Source organism: Dasypus novemcinctus, chromosome 7 (assembly GCF_030445035.2).
Source record: "Dasypus novemcinctus isolate mDasNov1 chromosome 7, mDasNov1.1.hap2, whole genome shotgun sequence".
Lineage (NCBI taxonomy): Eukaryota > Metazoa > Chordata > Mammalia > Cingulata > Dasypodidae > Dasypus > Dasypus novemcinctus.
Genome location: NC_080679.1, coordinates 42,227,019 through 42,245,580, shown reverse-complemented (window position 1 = coordinate 42,245,580; position 18,562 = coordinate 42,227,019). Strand labels below are relative to the sequence as shown.

At 42.0% G+C, this 18,562-nt stretch overlaps 1 protein-coding gene and 1 pseudogene across 24 annotated transcripts in view; both read left to right on the top strand.

Annotated features, from left to right (window-relative positions):
* The window catches only part of CARF (calcium responsive transcription factor), a 117,633-nt gene that overhangs the window by 8,725 nt on the left and 90,346 nt on the right, over positions 1-18,562 (top strand). The gene's annotated exons all lie outside the window — the stretch shown is intronic.
* Positions 4,365-15,109, top strand: LOC101417558 (FUN14 domain-containing protein 2 pseudogene; annotated as a pseudogene).

The following is an 18,562-nucleotide window of genomic DNA, read 5'->3' as shown; positions in this document are numbered from 1 at the left end:
ATTGTGATGAATGAGGCAGGCAGTCACGACGTCGGCGGGGGCCTTGTGGGGAGAGGAGGCCCTTTCTTTTTGAATGAGTAGCTTGAGCTGTTGGTGAGTGCGCTCGACGATTCCTTGCCCCTGTGGATTGTATGGAATGCCAAAATGATGCGTGATGTGATACATTTGCACGAAGCTGGCAAAAGAGGCACTGCGATACGCTGGTCCGTTGTCTGTTTTGAGATCCCATGGAATTCCCATGAACAAAATAGCTTGGCGAAGCGCCTGGATGCAGTGTTTAGCACTTTCTCCCGCAAGAGGGACTGCATAGCACAGATGCGAAAAGGTGTCAATTGCCACATGAAGATATTTGAGGCGGCCGAATGCACTGACATGAGTGACATCTAATTGCCACCTTGAGTTCGGGCAGAGGCCGCGGGGGTTAACACCTTGAGGCTGCAAAGGTCCAAGTGGCAGCAAGGGCACGCAAGTTCGGCACGCGCGCACAAGGTGCTTGCAAGTCTCAATGGGTATGTCTGGAAAGAGCTTTCGGATGGACCGCGCAGAGAAATGAAATGGGGAATGTAAGAGCTTAGCTTGATTGACAAAGTCCCCAAGCCGCAGCCCATCGGCAGGGCTTTCATGGAGGAGGACTGGGTTTACCTGGCGGCTTGACACAGAAGCATCAGCGAGGTCATTCCCTAGAGCCAGTGGTCCTGGTAGGCCAGAATGGCTTCTGATATGAGCAATGAACCAGGGCTGCTGCCTCGCCTCAAGCAGTCACTGTACGAAGGCGAGCATCCGATCGATGTTTGAGTCACCTGGTAGGAAAGTAGCAAGCGGGAGGCTGCGACACACCTGAAGAGTGTATAGGCTGTCATTAAAGATGTTGAGAGGCTGGTCTGGGTGGAGATTGAGGACTGCAGCGACAGCTAGAAGCTCGCCCACTTGAACAGAAAAGTCATTTGCGAACAGCAGTTGCCGTGGCTCAGGATTCCCAGGAGTGTATATGATGGCAGCAAACGCCGTTTTTGAGGCATCTGTGAAGGCAGTGATGGCTGAAGGGATCGGGTTCCATGCGGGCAATGGACGGAACGGGTTGGAAAACGCCAATTGAGACATTCCCTGCAGCAATCGGTGATGAGGATAGTGGTTGTCAAAGGAGCCGCGAAAGAGCTCTACCAGGCTCTGCATTTGGGCATTGTTCATGATGAGGGAGGTAACTTCTTTGGCATCTAAAGGCCAGACAATGGTGTGCGGCGGGACGCCGTATGTTTGTATGGAGAGAAGTGCTAAGTCAGTGGCCAATGCGATCCAGGCTTTTGTAAAAGGGCAGATTTTTGGGAGTTTGCTCTTTGACGTATGCAGAAAAAGGAGAGGGCCATCTTGCCACAAGAGACCTGTGGGAGTGATTGGCGTTGGCAGAACTAAAGCCAAAACTGGAAGGTTAGGGGAGAACCGCTCCAGGCGGCATTGCTGCAGAGCGGCGCTAACTTGCTGGACGACTTCTCGAGCAGCAGGAGTGATGGTGATGCTGCGGGTGGCTGCAGTTGGTGGGCTGTCTTTGGTCTGCAAGAGCTCAAAGAGGGGTTGCATCTGCGCCGTTGTGATGGGCAGCGCCGAGCGAAGCCAATTGATTTGTCCGCAAAGTTGTTGGAGTTCAGTCAGCGTCATCTTGTGAGAGACATGAATTTGTGGGCTTGTGGGCTGAATGAAGTGATGAAAATGAAAGCCCAAAAATTGAAAAGGAGGTTGGAGGTTTATTTTGTCTGATTGCACGGTAAGTCCGAGGCTTGAAAGGTTTGTCATCACTGCAGAGAGCAGGTCATTGATGAGCGCGTGGGAGCTCGCTGCCAAAAGGAGGTCGTCCATGTAGTGGAGGATGTATGTGTGCTCCGGATTGAACTTGGAGCGCAGCGGCTCAACGGCATGGTTGACATACAATTGGCATATAGTAGGGCTGTTGCGCATGCCTTGAGGTAATACTTTCCATTGAAATCGCTGTGCTGCACCCTGGTTGTTGATGCGTGGAACTGTGAACGCGAACCTCGGACAGTCTCGGGGATGAAGAGGGATAGAGAAAAAGCAGTCTTTGATGTCGATGGTTGCTGCATGAAAATGTTGGGGGACTGCGGTGGGATGCGGGCATCCTGGCTGAGGTGATCCCATTGGCTTAATATGCTTGTTGATCTCACGGAGGTCATGGAGAAGGCGGAACTTGCCGGTGTTTTTCTTGTTAACGACAAAGACTGGTGAATTGTAGGGACTAGTGGATGACTCTATATGCCCTGCTTGTAGCTGCTCTTCAACGAGGGCAGAGAGAGCTTGCAGCTTGTGAGCTGGCAAGGGCCACTGCTCGACCCAGATGGGCTCCTCTGTGTCCCATTCCAGAGGGATAGGGTCAGGTTTTGAGATGGGAGCAGTGGCCCCTAGAAGGGGGGGGGGCAGCGCAGCTGAGAAGGCTTCTGTGGTGATTCGGGCCTTTAGCTGGCTGAGGACATCTCTCCCCCATAAGATGGTTTGGACAGACGAAAGGACGAGTGGGCGAATTTGGCCTTCGTGGCCTTCTCGGTCGCTCCAATGCAGAGGTTGGGATGTTTTCCAGGAGGTAGCAGCTCCCGTGGCGCCGATGACTTGAGGGCCGGTCTCTAGGGGCCAGTGATTGAACGCAGCGACTTCGATGGGAACACAGGAGACTTCAGCGCCAGAATCTAGAAGTCCATCAATCCATTGCCCATTGATTTTGAGCTCCAGTGAAGGTTTCTGGCGGCGTGTGATGGGCATTGTCCACATTATGGCTTGGGAATTTTCCTGAGGGCCTCTTGGGGGTGGGGCTGAGGCCTGCCCCGCTGGGAGTTTAAAGGCTGCTGGGAACTTTGGGTGGAGCGGCAGTCGCGGGCCCAGTGATATCCTTTCCCACAACGCGGACATGGTGTAGAAGGGCCCCTTGGCCGCTGCAACAGCGGGTCTGAGCGAGGCGCTGGGTTTGGTTGGGAGCACTCGCGGATGAAGTGGCCGGGCTGGCCGCACCGAAAGCAGACAGAAGTGGGGCTGGATGAAACAGCCATGGCAGAGGCAAAGGCAGCGGTGAGTGTTTTGACTTGTGGGTCGACGTCACGGCAAGCAAGGACCCATTCGTGCAGAGCTTTGCGCGTATGGGAAGGACTACGGCCCGGAATGGCGCAAGGCACCCATCAATGACTAACTCTTTGGCTAACGCAAATTGGGCATCCTCGCTGGAAATTTTCCGTTGACAAGCTTCCAGGACGCGGGCGACAAATGCTGGGAAGGTCTCATTGGAGTCCTGAAGCAGCTGCGTGAGCTTGGTGGGCTGCTTGGTGGAAACTAGAGAGAATGACCGCTGGACGAGGACTTTTACCCGGTGCCAAAACCCTGGGTCAATTTCGAGATAAGAACAAGGGTTTGCATAATTGTTGGTGCCCGTGTATGCATCGGAGGGATCGAGGATGCCGGCTTGGGCATTCTCCACGATTTGCCAGTCAACAGCCGCTTGGTAATGGGCGCGCCATTCAATAAATTGACCCGGCGTTAAGATGGCACGGGCTAGTGCAATCCAGTCATATGGGAGAACGAGTTGGGTCCCCAACTCCTCAAGTAGTTGCTGCACATAAGGGCTGCCAATCCCCTCTTCCTTTACAGCTTTGCGGAGGGTTCTGACCTCTTCCGCTGTAAAGGGTAGCCAAGTTTGGGGTCGTTGTGGCGTAGGCTGCGGATTCAGTGGATACAGCTGAGGGGTTTGAGAAGGTGTGGCACCGGGGACCGATGGAGCAGCCAAGGCAGGTGAAGGACTATTGCCGTACGGCGGCGGCAAGGGATAAGCGGAACACGGGTGAGAAAATGGCGGCTTAGCGGCTTCCGGGCGACAACAAGATGGCGGCGGGACCCTTCCGGGCGCCGGCCAAGATGGCGGAGCAGCCACATCCGGCAGCGGACAAAATGGCACGAGGGGCGTTTCCGGTTTAGCGGAAGATGGCGACCATGCAGTTTCCGGGCCCGAACCGGATGCTGACTGGGCAGGAAGAGGCGGGTAGAGGCGGGAGGAGGAGGACACCGGCGGAGAAGAAGCCGGATGTGCGCCATCTTGGGCAGAAGTGGGGGAAGAAGGCGGAAGTCCGCCATCTTGGGGAGCGGCAGGAATGGTTTCTGTCTGCTGCGGGGAGCTCGGGCGGGGAGGTTCGCGCTCAAGAGCAGCAGCAAGTTGGTCAGACAGAGAGTCAGTGTCGGCGGGCTCATCGGGATCCCAGTCTAGAGGCCGTTTGGGAGAAGCTTCATAAACGGCCTCGGTCGGGTCGCCGAGGAGACAAGCGCGAATGGCAACGAGAACGGGTAAGAGGCCCGTTGGGAAGGCGCGCTTCTCGTGCTCCATGGCGGAAGTGACTCGATCTATGAGTCGCAAGTATGTATCCGGGCTCCAGAGTTGGCAGGTGGCGAGCCACGGATTAAAGGGGAGTAAGAGGTCCCAGTACTTTTGGAGTTGCCGCAAAGAGACACAGACTCCATTGGCATCTAGCAGGGCAGCAAGGGCCCTGACTTGTGGCGCTTGACGCAATGACAAAGAGGCGCCCATGACGGGATAGGGACGGGACGACGGCGAGGGGTCCCTACCTGGAGAGGAGGACGATCACAGCAGCAGCAGCAGCAGAGAGGGGCCGGGGGAGGAGCTGCCACGTTGGGCGCCAGTTGTGGCTGAGCGGGAGGGTTTCGTCCTCCCTCAGGCCCAAGAGTCGGGGGGGCTTGCTCCTGCCGAACCGCCGGCGGGGGGTGCTCCAAGAGGGAACACTGGTTCTCCAGGCGTGGGGGACGCGCGGTTGAGGAAAAACCACGGAGACCGCTTGAGCGCAAGAACAGGTCTGCTTTATTGCGGAAGTACACTTGGTTATATAGGCAGGGAAGGGGGTGGAGTATGAAGGGGAGAGCAGGGCGGAGGGGTGGCTGCGGATTGGCTAAAGCTGGGGGGGCAGACCTCTGGTAATACGCCGTAAGCAGTTACTGGGGAAGAGGGCAGATTGTAGGTTGGTAATATGGGCGGGACTGGCGGGAAGGGAGGCAGGGGCTGGAAGGGGAGGAGGGGCGGAGAAAGGCGGCAACATTCAGTAAACACTAAGTTATTTTATAGCTATGGCAATTCATAATCATAGTTCATTTATTCTACCATAACAGTATTTATATTAAAAATCAAAGTAGAAGACCCTCAGAAATATTTCTTAATCTACATGTCATGTTTAGACGGTTACTATTTAAATACGTTCAATTTACTTTAAAAAGTTAAATTGTATTTTTTTTAAGATTATCTATTTATTTATTTATCCCACTCCCCCCGTGTCTGTTCTCTGTGTCTATTTGCTGCATCTTGTTTCTTTGTCCGCTTATGTTGTCAGCAGCGCGGGAATCTCTGTCTCTTTTTGTTGCGTCATCTTGTGTCAGCTCTCTGTGTGTGTAGTGCCACTCCTGGGCATGCTGCACTTTCTTTCGCCCTGGGCGGCTCTCCTTACGGGGCGCACTCCTTGCGCATGGGGCTCCCCTATGCGGGGGACACCCCTGCGTGGCAGGGCACTCCTTGTGCGCATCAGCACTGCGCATGGGCCAGCTGCACACGGGTCAGGGAGGCCCGGGGTTTGAACTGCAGACCTCCCATGTGGTAGACAGATGTCCTAACCACTGGGCCAAGTGCGTTTCCCAAATTGTATTCTTGACAGCAAATTTTTCAGTTTAACAAGTGCCTCAGTATGACTTTATTTTCAATTAAATCCAACTTTGTAAAAGTTTGCTCTTTAAATACAGTTCTTTTAGTTTTCTGTGAAGTAGACTTAAAAATTAGTTGATAAGGAGAGGGAGAGTGGGTGTAGCTCAGTGGTTGAGCACCTGTTTCCCATGTATGTGGTTCTAGGTTCAATCCCTGGTGCCTCCAAAAAAAAAAAAGTTGATAAATAATTGTTCAATGGATAAAAAATTTCATCATGAAATTCAACTATTAGAAACAGAATCTTTAAATCGGATGGCATCTTACAGCTCATGCATAGCAACTTCTCATTTTGAAGAACTAGAAATTGAAATTCAGAAAAGGTAGTTTGGATCTTTCATCAAATCTAAGCAGGCTTAATATTCGTTACTACATTTATGGAATATTTAGAAGACGTTTATGTTTTGTAGCATCTTTATATGTTTATGAGATGTATAAATATTTTTAAACTAAATAATAATATTGAAATAGAGCCTATTCACCTAAAAGTATAAATTTGTTTTCAGTATTTAAAGGCAGTATACAGAAAAGTATATTTCGAAGAATGCTACTAAGCAAGATAAGTTTTGATTACATCAATGAAATGTCTCGTATTTAACAGATGAACTCTTGTCCTCAAGAACTCAGGGGTTTATTTAGTCCAGATAGAAGAAATTTTTACCTCACTTTACAAAATCATAAGTAATAAAAACGTTTATTGAGCACTGACAATGTATTGTGAACTGAGCCAAGTCCTTTGCATGTTTTATTTACTCTTCACAACAATCTTATCCCGGTAGATATATTACTGTTTCCATTTTGCAAATAAGAAAACTAAAGCTCAGATTGGTTAACTAATTTGACAAGTAACTTATTTGACAATGGCAGCATTAGCTTGCAATTCAAACCCATTCTACATGACTCCAGAATACTCTCTTCAACTATTTAGAATAGTTTACTGTTAAAACCTTCTGGTTTTATTTAAAAAGTTTAATAAAAAAATATATACTTTTGTGTACTTCCAAACTCTAACATTGTCTAGAGTGTGGTAACATAACCAAAAATTTCCAGAAAATTTGCAATTCATATATTGTGATTTGTTACTTGTTTTTCTTCACAGTCAACCCAATTGCTTTTTTTGAATTCATAGTCTTTATATGTTAGAACAATTTTAGATTTACCAAAAAATTGGGCAGAGAGTACAGAGACCCCCTGTACCTTCTTCCCTACCCTACCTTCCAATTCCCCTATTCTTAACATCTTGCATTAGTGTAGTACATTTGTTACAATTAATGGGCTTTATTGATACATTATTATTAGCCAAAGTTGATAGTATATATTAAGGTTCACTCTTTGTGTTGTTCAGTTCTATGGGTTTTTATAAATGTATAATGTCATGTATCTACCATTACAGTATCATAAAAAATGGTTTCATCATTGTGAAAATCCCCTGTATTTAACCTCTACATCCCTCCCCACAGTACCCCCAACCTCTGGCAACCATTGAATTTTGTGTTTCTATAGTTTTCCTTTATCCAGAATGTTATATAATTGGATTCATGCAATGTGTAGCTTTTTCAGATTGATTTCTTTTACTTAGCAAGAAGCGTTTAAGATTCTTCCATGGCTTTTTGTAGCTTGATGCTCATTTCTTTTTATCATTGTAGTAATATTCCATTGTACAGATTTATCACAGTTTGTTTATCCATTCACCTCTTGCAGGTGCTTCCAGTTTGGGGCAATTTTTAATAAATCTGCTGTAAACATTCATGTGCAGGTTTTTTTGTGGACATAAATTTTCACCTCAGTTAGGTGAATACCTACTAGCGTAATTGCTGGATCATATGATAACACAATGTTTAGCTTCGCAAGAAACTGCCAAACTGTCCTCCATAGTGGCTATATCGTTTTGCATTCCCACCAGCAATGAATGAGCGTCCCTGTTGTTCCACATCCTAATAAGCATTTGGTGTTGTCAGTGTTTTGGATTTAGTCGTGGTGTAATAATAGATGTGTAGTGGTATCTTATTGTTATTTTAAGTTCCCTTATGGCATGATATTGAACATGTATATCTTTTGTTTCCTTTTCATATCTTGTTGCATTAACCAGGACTTCCAGTGCTGTGTTCAATAGGAGTGGAGAGAGGGGACATCCTTGCCTTGTATCAAATCTTTGAGGAAAACATCGGGTTTTTCACCATTAAGTGTGCTGTTAACTATAGGGTTTTTTGTAGATGTTCTTTATCAAATTGAGGGATTCTTCACTATTCCTAGTTTGCTGAAAGTTCTTATCATGTTGGGTTGTGTCAAATCCTCTTTCTTTTTTTAAAGATTTATTTATTTTATTTATTTATTTCCATTTCCCCCCATCCCAGTTGTCTGTTCTCTGTGTCTATTGCTGCGTGTTCTTTGTCCGCTTCTGTTGTTGTCAGCGGCATGGGAATCTGTGTTTCTTTTTGTTGCGTCATCTTGTTAGGTCAGCTCGCCGTGTGTGCGGCGCCATTCCTGGGCAGGCTGCACTTTCTTTTGTGCTGGGCGGCTCTCCTTACAGGGCGCACTCCTTGCGTGTGGGGCTCCCCTACACGGGGGATACCCCTGCATGGCAGGGCACTCCTTGTGCGCATCAGCACTGTACCTGGGCCAGCTCCACATGGGTCAGGGAGACCCGGGGTTTGAACCACGGACCTCCCATGTGGTAGACGGACGCCCTAACCAGTAGGCCAAGTCGGCTTCCCAAATGATTTTTCTTCATCACCGTCTTGATGTGATGCATTACATTAATTGATTTTCTGATGTTGAACTAGCCTTGCATACCTATAATAAATCTCATTTGGTTGTGGTATATAATTCTTTTTATACATTATTGGATTCGATTTACTAATATTTTCTTGAGGATATTTGCATCTATGTTCATGAGAGATATTGGTTTATAGTTTTTCTTTCTTTTAATAGGTTTATCTGGTTTTGGTATTAGGGAATGCTGGCCTCATACAACGCGTTTTCTATTTTCTGGAGGATATTGTAGATAAGTGTTTGGTAAAGTTCAATAGTGAAATCATCTGGGCCTGGTGCTTTCTTTTTTGGAAGATTATTAATAATTGATTTATTTTCTTTAATACACATGTAACCCTATTCAGATTTTGTATTTCTCTTTGAGTTTTTTATTGATTTCAGTTTACAGTCATTTCAGTTGTCTTTTTACACTTAAAAGATTCATGCTGATAGGACAGACACCTAATCATACAGAAAATTCTACCAAGTTTATACTCTAAAGGTAGTCAGAAAAACTTATTCTCAATTATCAAAATAAAGAGCTCTCTCCTGTAAGTGTAGCTTTATTTTTACAAAAGCATTCCAGAAATCTTCAAATGTCTGCAGTTCTTTTGAATAGTAAGCAGATTTATGAGTTAAAATAATGCAGTTCCAAGCTGCCTTCTAACAGCTTTCAGTTTGTCTGAATACGTCTACTTTGAACCAAATCCATAAAGCTCCTGTTTTATTCCATTCAGCTTTGAAGTTTATTGTATCCCAATGTTTTATACCATCGTTAAAAAAGTGCAATCTTATTACCTGATAGTAGACTGTTTTGAATTTTCTAAAGTTCTTTAATTCCAAAAATCTTAGATCTATGGAAAAACCTCAGTAAGTCTGAAGAAACTTCTATTAAGCAACCATCAATCTCCTTTAATTAAATCTCTATATTCAGGTCAGTTTCTTCTGCATGCCATAAATTGATGGTAGCTAATTGGCAAGACTGAGTACATTTCAAAGTATTGATCACTTCCTTAATGATATCTTGAGATAAACCTGATTTGAAAAATTCAGATACAGATATAAAATATGTAGAATATAATTTTATGCAGCAGGGACTTTGAGTGTCTTATTTTTCCATAATAGCCTTAGCACATAGAGCCTATTAGGTAATCTGTAATAATTTATTCAATGAATGAATATCTACATATAAACACATACTTAAAGCAAAATTGGAAGAATGTTTACAAAAATGTTGATAGATGTGTTTTTTATAAAATTTTAAGTGACTAACTTTCCAATGTTGCTACATTAACATATATTACTTTTGTAATAACATGAACAATAAACATTTATTGAAAAATTTTCATAACAGATTCTTCTAATGAAAAAGGCAAAAAATGAAACTATTATCCTCTTTTTTTTAACTTTAATAAACTTCTTTTCTCTTTTATAACAATTATTTCATGTACAGTCAATGAACCTTTGTCAGGAATATGTTTTGTAAATATTTTCTCCCCTTCTGTGATGAGCAAAAATACTTAATTTTGATGAAGTCCACTTTATCAAATGTTGTTAATTTCATATTTTTTGCATCATGTTTAAGGCATCATTGCCACACCCAAGGTCACAGAGATTTTTTCCTAAGTTTTCTTATGTAAGTTTTAAAGTTTTATAGTCTTTGATCCATTTAAAATTAATTTTTGCAGATAGTATGAAGTCAGGGTCAGGTTTATTGTTTTGTATATGTCTGTTCAGTTATTTTAGAACCATTTGTTGAAAGAGTATCCTTACTCCCTTCAATAGTTTTGACATTTAGGCGAACAGAATATTAATATATATATGTAGGTCTATTTCTAGACTCTATTCTGTTCCATTGATCTATTTGTATATCTTTACATCAATAATACACTATCTTGATTATTATAGCTTAATAGTCTTAAAATCAGATAGTGTAAGCTCCCCAACTTTATTGTTTTTTTGGGGTATTCTAAGATGGTTGTATTTCCAATTGAATTTTAGAATCATCTTGTTAATTTCAAAAAAGCCTAGTTAGATTTCGACGGGGTTTATTGTACAGAATATACAGATCAGTTTGGAGGCACTTGACATGTTAACTATTAAGTTTTCCATTCTACAAATAGAGTATATATTTACATTTTTAGTTATTCTTTTATTCTAGCATTGTTTTATGCTTTTTAGTGCATAGGTATTACACATCTTTTATCAAAATTTTCCCCCCAAATTTCATATATTTAGCTATTGTCCTTTTAAGGCAGATTATGTCATACTCAGTCAAATAAAGTTTTAGTCTGAACTTGTTCTTCACATTGAGATGCATTTTGGCCTTTTTTCACTGACTAAAATAATTTATTACTTGTCAGAAAAAACTTCTGTTCAGAAAATACAAATAAAGCACTCCTTTTATTTTTCTTATTTTCTTCTGATGGCTTTTCTCTGAAGCAGCTCAGCTGTATTTATCGGGTTGGTCTATGTTTTTGAAAATTTTGAGGAAAAAAAAACGACTTTATATATAGAAGACCTTGCATTTTTCCTAACCTTTTTATTTTGACATAATTTCAAACTTAACTGGACAGTTGCAAAAATAATATAAAACCTATACAGAGAAGTCCAGCATACTCCCACAATACTGCAATGCGCCAATTTTACAGTTTTGCTGTATTTGCTCTATTATTCCATCCATGTCTGTCCATCTGTCCATCTGCCTGTTTTCTAAATATTTGAGAGTAGGTTCTATATATCATGCTGCTTGAACACATAATACTTACATGTACATTTCCCAGAATAAGAATATTTACATACATAACTACCTTAGGCACAGTTATCAAGTTCAAGAACTTTAACATTGATAAAGGCTTTGTCTGTATTCTGTGGTGTTCTTATATATCCCAATAATGTCCTATGGACTTTTTCTCCTACATTTTAAGATCCAACCTAGAATCATATATTATATTTAATTGTCATTGTCTATAGTTGCTCTTTTCTTTTAAGTGTGAAAATACACACACACACACACATACACATACACCATAAACTTGCCCATCTTAACCATTCCCAAGCATACCATTCAGTGGGATTAAGCGCATTCACGATGTTGTGCTGCTACCCTCACCACCATCTATTACCAGAACTTTCCCATTACCCCAAACAGAAACCTGATACACATTGTGCCTTAACTCCCCATTCCCCATCCCCCATCAATTTTTAGAAGTCTTTTAAGGAGAGGAGATGTAACTCAGTGGTTGAGTGCCTGCTTCCCATTTATGAGGTCCTGAGTTTAATCCCCAGTACCTTGTAAAAAAAAAAAAAAGTGACCTAGTTAAAAATAAATAAAGTCTTTTAAGGGAAATTTCAAAATACACAGAAGGACTGAATAATTAAACAACCACAATTTACCATTTGTCAACTTTACAAATCACTATTTGACTAATCTCAATTTTTTATATCTCTACCTAATTATACTGCTTCTCTGACCCTGATAACGTTATATAATTTCAGTTATATGTTAACATTACCATAATACCATTCACACACCTAAAAACAACTAAAAAATTCCTTAATATTATCAAACATCTAGTCCATATTCACACTTTCTTGGTTGTCATGTATATATTTTAAAATTGAGATGAAATTCAAATAACATAAACCATTGGAGAGTAAACATTTCAGGGGCATTTGGTATATTCACAATGTTAAACAACCATTACTTCTATCTAGTTCCAAAATATTTTAATCACCCTAAAAAGAAATTGCTTTGTACTGATTAAGTGGTTACTTCCTATTCTTCCTTCCTCCTGTCCTGGAAACTACCAATCTGTTTTCTATTCCTATGGATTTACCTGTTTTAGATATTTTATATAAATAGAATCAGAATATGTGAAAGAAGGCAGACATTCTTCATTACATAAGCATAATGTTCATCTATATTGTAGAAGATATACCTTTTTATGACTAAATATTCCATTGTATAGCTCTATTACATGTTGTTTATACATCGTCCACTGATGGGCATTAGGGTTGTTTCCATCTTTTGGTTATTGTGAATATGCCACTATGAACACTCACATACAAGTTTTTGTATGGACATATGTTTCTAGATGTGGATTTGCTGAATAATATGGGACTTCTAAGTTTAACTTGTTGAGGAAGGAATAAACTGTTGCCCACAGTGGCTGAACCATTTTACATTCCCACTAGGGAAGGAGATGTAGCTGAATGATTAAGCGCCTGTTTCTATGTATGAGGGCCTGGATTCAATCCCTGGCACCTCCTAAAAAGAAAAAGAAATGCCTGAAGGTTCCAACTTCTTCACATCCTTGTCAAACTTATTTTCCTTTTTAAAAATTTTTTTATTAAAGCCATCTTTCTAGGAGTGAAGTAGTATCTTCTTATGATTTTTATTTGCATTTCCCTAATGTTTAATGGTATTGAGCATCTTTTCATGTGTTTGTTGCCATTTGTATATCTTCAGAGAAATGTCTATTCAAGTCCATGTCTCATTTAAAAATTTTTAATTGTATTTTTATTGCTGAGTTGTAAGAATTCTTTATATAGTATATATGGTAGGCATCAGATATTTGAAGTGCAACTTATTTCTTCCACTCTGTAGACTGTCCTCTCACTCTCTTGATAGCATTCCTTGATGTACAGAAGTTTTGTTTCGCTTTTTTTTTTGTTTGGTGAAGTCGAGTTTATCTTTTTCTTTTGTTCCTTGTGCTTTTGGTTTCATATCTAAGAGACTATTGCCAAATCCAAGATAATGAAGATTTCCTTCATAGTTTCTTCTAAGAGTTTTAAAGTTTTAATTCCTATATTTAAGTCTTTGATCCACTTTGAGCAAATTTTTGTTATGCTGTTTGGTAGGGATCCAACTCCTTTTTTTTTTTTTTGCATGTAGCTATTACCAGTTGTCCCAGCACCATTTGTTAAAAAGGACATTTTCCCTCATTGGATGGTATTGGCAACCTTGTCAAAAATATATTGGGGTGGGGGAAGCGGACTTGGCCCAATGGATAGGGCGTCCACCTACCAAATGGGAAATGGGAGGTCTTTGGTTCAAACCCCGGGCCTCCTTGACCCGTGTGGAGCTGGCCCATGCGCAGTGCTGATGTGCGCAAGGAGTGCTGTGCCACGCAGGGGTGTCCCCGCGTAGGGGAGCCCCACGCACAAGGAGTAATCCCCATAAGGAGAGCTGCCCAGCGCGAAAGAACGTTCAGCCTGCCCAGGAATGGTGCTGCACACACAGAGAGCTGACATAACAAGATGACGCAACAAAAAGAAACACAGATTCTTGGTGCCGCTGATAAGGATAGAAGTGGACACAGAAGAACACACAGTGAATGGACACAGAGAGCAGACAACTGGGGGTGGGGGAAAGGGAGAGAAGTAAATAAAAAATCTTAAAAAAAAAAAAAGAAAAATATATTGGGAGAGTGGATGTGACTCAAGTGGTTGAGCTCCTACCTCCCACATGGGAAGTCCTGGGTTCCATTCCCAGTGCCTTTGAAAAAATAAAAACAAACAAGTATGACAAATGAAAAAAACTAACTCAGGGAAGCCAATATGGCTCAGTGGTTGAGCACTGGCTTCCCACATACAAGGTCTCAGGTTCAATCCCCAGCCCCCAGTACTGAGAGAGAGAGGGAGAGAGAGATAGGCCAGCCTGGTCCTCTCAAGATGAGCTTGCTGAAATGGCCACATCCAGTCAAGGAAACTTAGAAGGAAACTTTGAGTCACTGGACCTTGCAGAATTGGCTAAAAAGCCAATTGCATCCATGGTAGCACAAGCTGGGCAGGAGTCTGGACCCTCTGCCGAAATATATAGCGTGGTGACCCAGCTATTAATTGGAAGTATCACTGGATGGTGAACAGATTTCATATTCCAGAAGGTTGGAAAGTTGGCTGCAACAGCTGTGAGAGAGGAAATTTTTCCTTCAGTTTATATAAACCATACTGGATACATCAAAGTTGACTAGAAGCAAGTAGAGAAGAATAGGAAAAAAGCCAGGGAGCAGCTGAAATTCCATAAGAGCAACCAAATACCTACTGAAGTCAAAAGCAAAGCTAAGGAGGTGGTATCATTTGTGAAAAAGAATATTCTTGTGACTGAAGGATTTTTTGGAGGCTTTCTGCTTGGCATGCCATCCTAAGGAGGACGATTTCATTTGCATTGTTCCTGTCTTTTTGTTTTTCTTCCATCACTGGTTAGAAAATATCCGTTGTGTTTTTCCAGCCAGCAGCCTCTACACTTCATTATAAGACATTGAGTCTCTCCTCCTCTTCTTTCATACTTTCCTCCCTGCAGTGGCAGATATGAATGGTTCTCTGTAGGCATCTTTTGGTACAGGTTAACTGTTACGGCCCTAATTAAGCTTGATGGTGTTAGAAAAGAAAATAGACATTATCGTACATTCCCTACTTGGCTAAACTGTAGGTCAGCAAGAATGCTGCTTTCCTCCCTACATACACTATGTATCAGAACACATCACAAGATGGCTCACCATGGAGGATGAATGAATCCTCAAAGGTTGTCCCAAACTGTTGATTTGGAAAAAGAAATAACAAGCATAGAGATACCTTGTTAAAGGTTGGATGGCTAGGCACTGTATAGGTTGCATGGAAAGGAATTGAATACATTTGCTTTTAAGCATGAAATATTTTGGTATATCTGTGTCTCCTTTCTTCTTGGTTGATTTTAGACTACAGAGAGAGAACCATTCATACCTGTTGTTCTTTTCCTAACAAAAATGACAGCATGAGCACTGTAATTGAACATTTTAAATAAGAATGAATCTGTGCTGAAGATGTATGCTGTGCTGAAGGTATTGTAGTTGGTGGAAAGGTCTTTAGGAAGCCAACCAATAGAAATACAATGTGGAATGGCTAGACTTAGAGAATCATTTAGGGGCATGAAGATACTATCCACAAGATATTTTCTACCATGCAGGGTAATGAACTTTGTGGCTGTTTCAGAAGTGGTTTATTAATGTTAAAAAAGGTGACTTTAGGTTGGGATCGGAAGACGCTCTCAGGTTTACATTTCATATTAAAGGATACAAGCTTTGAAATTTAGCCATAGCTCCTGATACCAGTTCCAGTATTTCTTTATCCTCTTAGCATGAAGTTTAACATTTGAACCAGATTCCTTGATATATAACAATTCAGGCATTCAGAACTGAGAAAGAGGACATAAGAAATTTCTTCAAATAAAATGTAATCTGCTGTCTCATGATGACCTCCAACTCTTTTTTTTTTTTTTAAGATTTATTTATTTCTCTCCCCTTACCCTCCCACCCCGGTTGTCTGTTCTTTGTGTCTATTTGCTACGTCTTCTTTCTCCGCTTCTGATGTCAGCGGCATGGGAATCTGTGTTTCTTTTTGTTGTGTCATCTTGTGTCAGTTCTCCGTGTGTGCGGCACCATTCCTGGGCAGGCTGCACTTTCTTTCACACTGGGCAGCTCTCTTTATGGGGCGCACTCCTTGCACGTGGGGCTCCCCTATACGGGGACACCCCTGCGTGGCAGGGCACTCCTTGCACGCATCAGCACTGTGCATGGGCCAGCTCCACACGGGTCAAGGAGGCCCAGGGTTTGAACTGCAGACCTCCCATGTGGTAGATGGACGCCCTAACCACTGGGCCAAGTCCGCCGCCACCTCCAACTCAAAGTTTTCTTTAAAATGAAAGTTTTTACACATATACCTAGAGAGAACCTTAGGACATTTTATTGTAATGGCCTTTTTACAAGTATAAACTTCCTGAGGGCAAGGTTTGTGTCTTTTTTTTTTCTATCAATATATACACAGAGCCTAACACTTAATATAATTTCTCAATATTTGTTGACTCTCTCTCTCTCTCTATGTATATATATAATGACCTCATAGAAAGATATCTGGGAAAGGAGTTAATCCAAAGAATTACAAGCTCCGAGAAAGGAGAAAACTTACTATAAAAGATTACTTTTACTTTCAGTTAATTCTTAAATTTGCAGGTGATCCTTAATGTAATATATGTATACTTCAGAAATCATGAGTTTAAAATGTTTGCCTTTTAACCTATCTTGGGAACGATATATTGAATTTGAAAAGTTGAACCTACTAGTTGATGTGTATAAATATTTAGAATTCGCCTATTTGTATTTTCTCTTTTTTTTTTTTTTTTTTAATAAAGATTTATTTATTTATTTAATTTCCCCCCTTCCCCTGGTTGTCTGTTCTTGGTGTCTATTTGCTGCGTCTTGTTTCTTTGTCCGCTTCTGTTGTCGTCAGCGGCACGGGAAGTGTGGGCGGTGCCATTCCTGGGCAGGCTGCTCTTTCTTTTCACGCTGGGCGGCTTTTCCTCACGGGCACACTCCTTGCGTGTGGGACTCCCCCACGCGGGGGACACCCTTGCGTGGCACGGCACTCCTTGCGCGCATCAGCACTGCGCATGGCCAGCTCCACACGGGTCAAGGAGGCCCGGGGTTTGAACCGCGGACCTCCCATATGGTAGACGGACGCCCTAACCACTGGGCCAAAGTCCGTTTCCCTGTATTTTCTCTTTAATACATTACAGTGATATTATACGGTAACATGAACTACTTGTGAAATTTTTGAACCATCCTAAAATCATAATTTTATGAGCCTCTTTGCTGCATATTTTTCTGTAAGAACTTAAATTTTTTTTACTTACTACTATGGAATCTTTCAGACATTGATAAAAATAGTGAAAATAGTATAATGAACCACATGTATCCATTTACCACCTATAATGACCATCAAATTGTAACCATGTGCCCTATCCTGATGAAGATGGTAGAATGAGATGTTTTTGGATCCTGTCCTGCCTTCAGAAGCTTTGAACAACCTGCAAGAACTGGCAGAATATCTTTCTCAAAATTCCAAAAAACAATTAAAGGACTGCAGTAAGGGATGAGTTTCAAATCAAGAAAAAGCCTACTAAAAAATAGATATTGGGAAGCAGACTTGGCCCAACGGATAGGGCATCCGCCTACCACATGGGAGGTCCACGATTCAAACCCCGGGCTTCCTTGACTCTTGTGGAGCTGGCCCACGCGCAGTGCTGATGCGCGCAAGGAGTGCTCTGCCATACAGGGGTGTCTCCCGTGTAGGGGAGTCCCATGCACAAGTAGTGCGCCCCGTAAGGAGAGCTGCCCAGCTCTAAAGAAAGTACAGCCTGCCCAAGAATGGCACCACACACACGGAGAACTGACACATCAATATGATGCAACAAAAAGAAACAAAGAGTCCCGGCGCTGCTGATAAGGATAGAAGTGGTCACAGAAGAACATACAGTGAATGGACACAGAGCAGACAACTGGGGGTGGGGGAAGGGGAGAGAAATAAATAATCTTTTTTTAAAAAATTAAAAAAAAATAGATATCTGCACACCGATGTTCACAGAAGCATTCTTCACGGTACCTGAAAGTTGGAAACAATTCATGTGTCCATCAGCTGATGAATGGATTAACAAATTGTGAAGTATATTATGCAGTGGTAAGAAGAAATAAAATCATGAATCATATGACATCGTGGATGAACCTGGAGGACATTATGTTGAATGAAGCAAGGGAGACACAAAAGGACAAGTACTGTATGATTGCCCTATTATGAACAAAATATATTATATGAAATATAAATATGCTATGTGAGATATGAGTATGGGTAGATTGCATATATAAGACCATTTTTCTTTGAAGCTGAACAAATATAAGTTAATAGTATAAAGCATTAATATCAGACAAAAAAAACATACTAAGTGAAGGAAACCAGACACAGAGTACTACGTATTGTGTGAGTCCACTTACATAAAAATGTAAATATAAATCATTTTATAAAGATGAAAGGAGATTAGTGGCTGTGTATGTCTGAGGAAGGAATACTAAGGAGTGTGGAGTCTTTCTTTCTGGAGTAATAAAATTGTTCTAAAATTTTTGAGATGATCAATGTACAACATTTTGATTAGACTGAAAGCCACTGATTATACACTTTGAATAGAATAGCCAGAAACAGCAGCTATGTACAGTGGGGGAAGCAGAAAGAGATTAAGAGGTGAGGAATTTTCTTGTTTGTTTG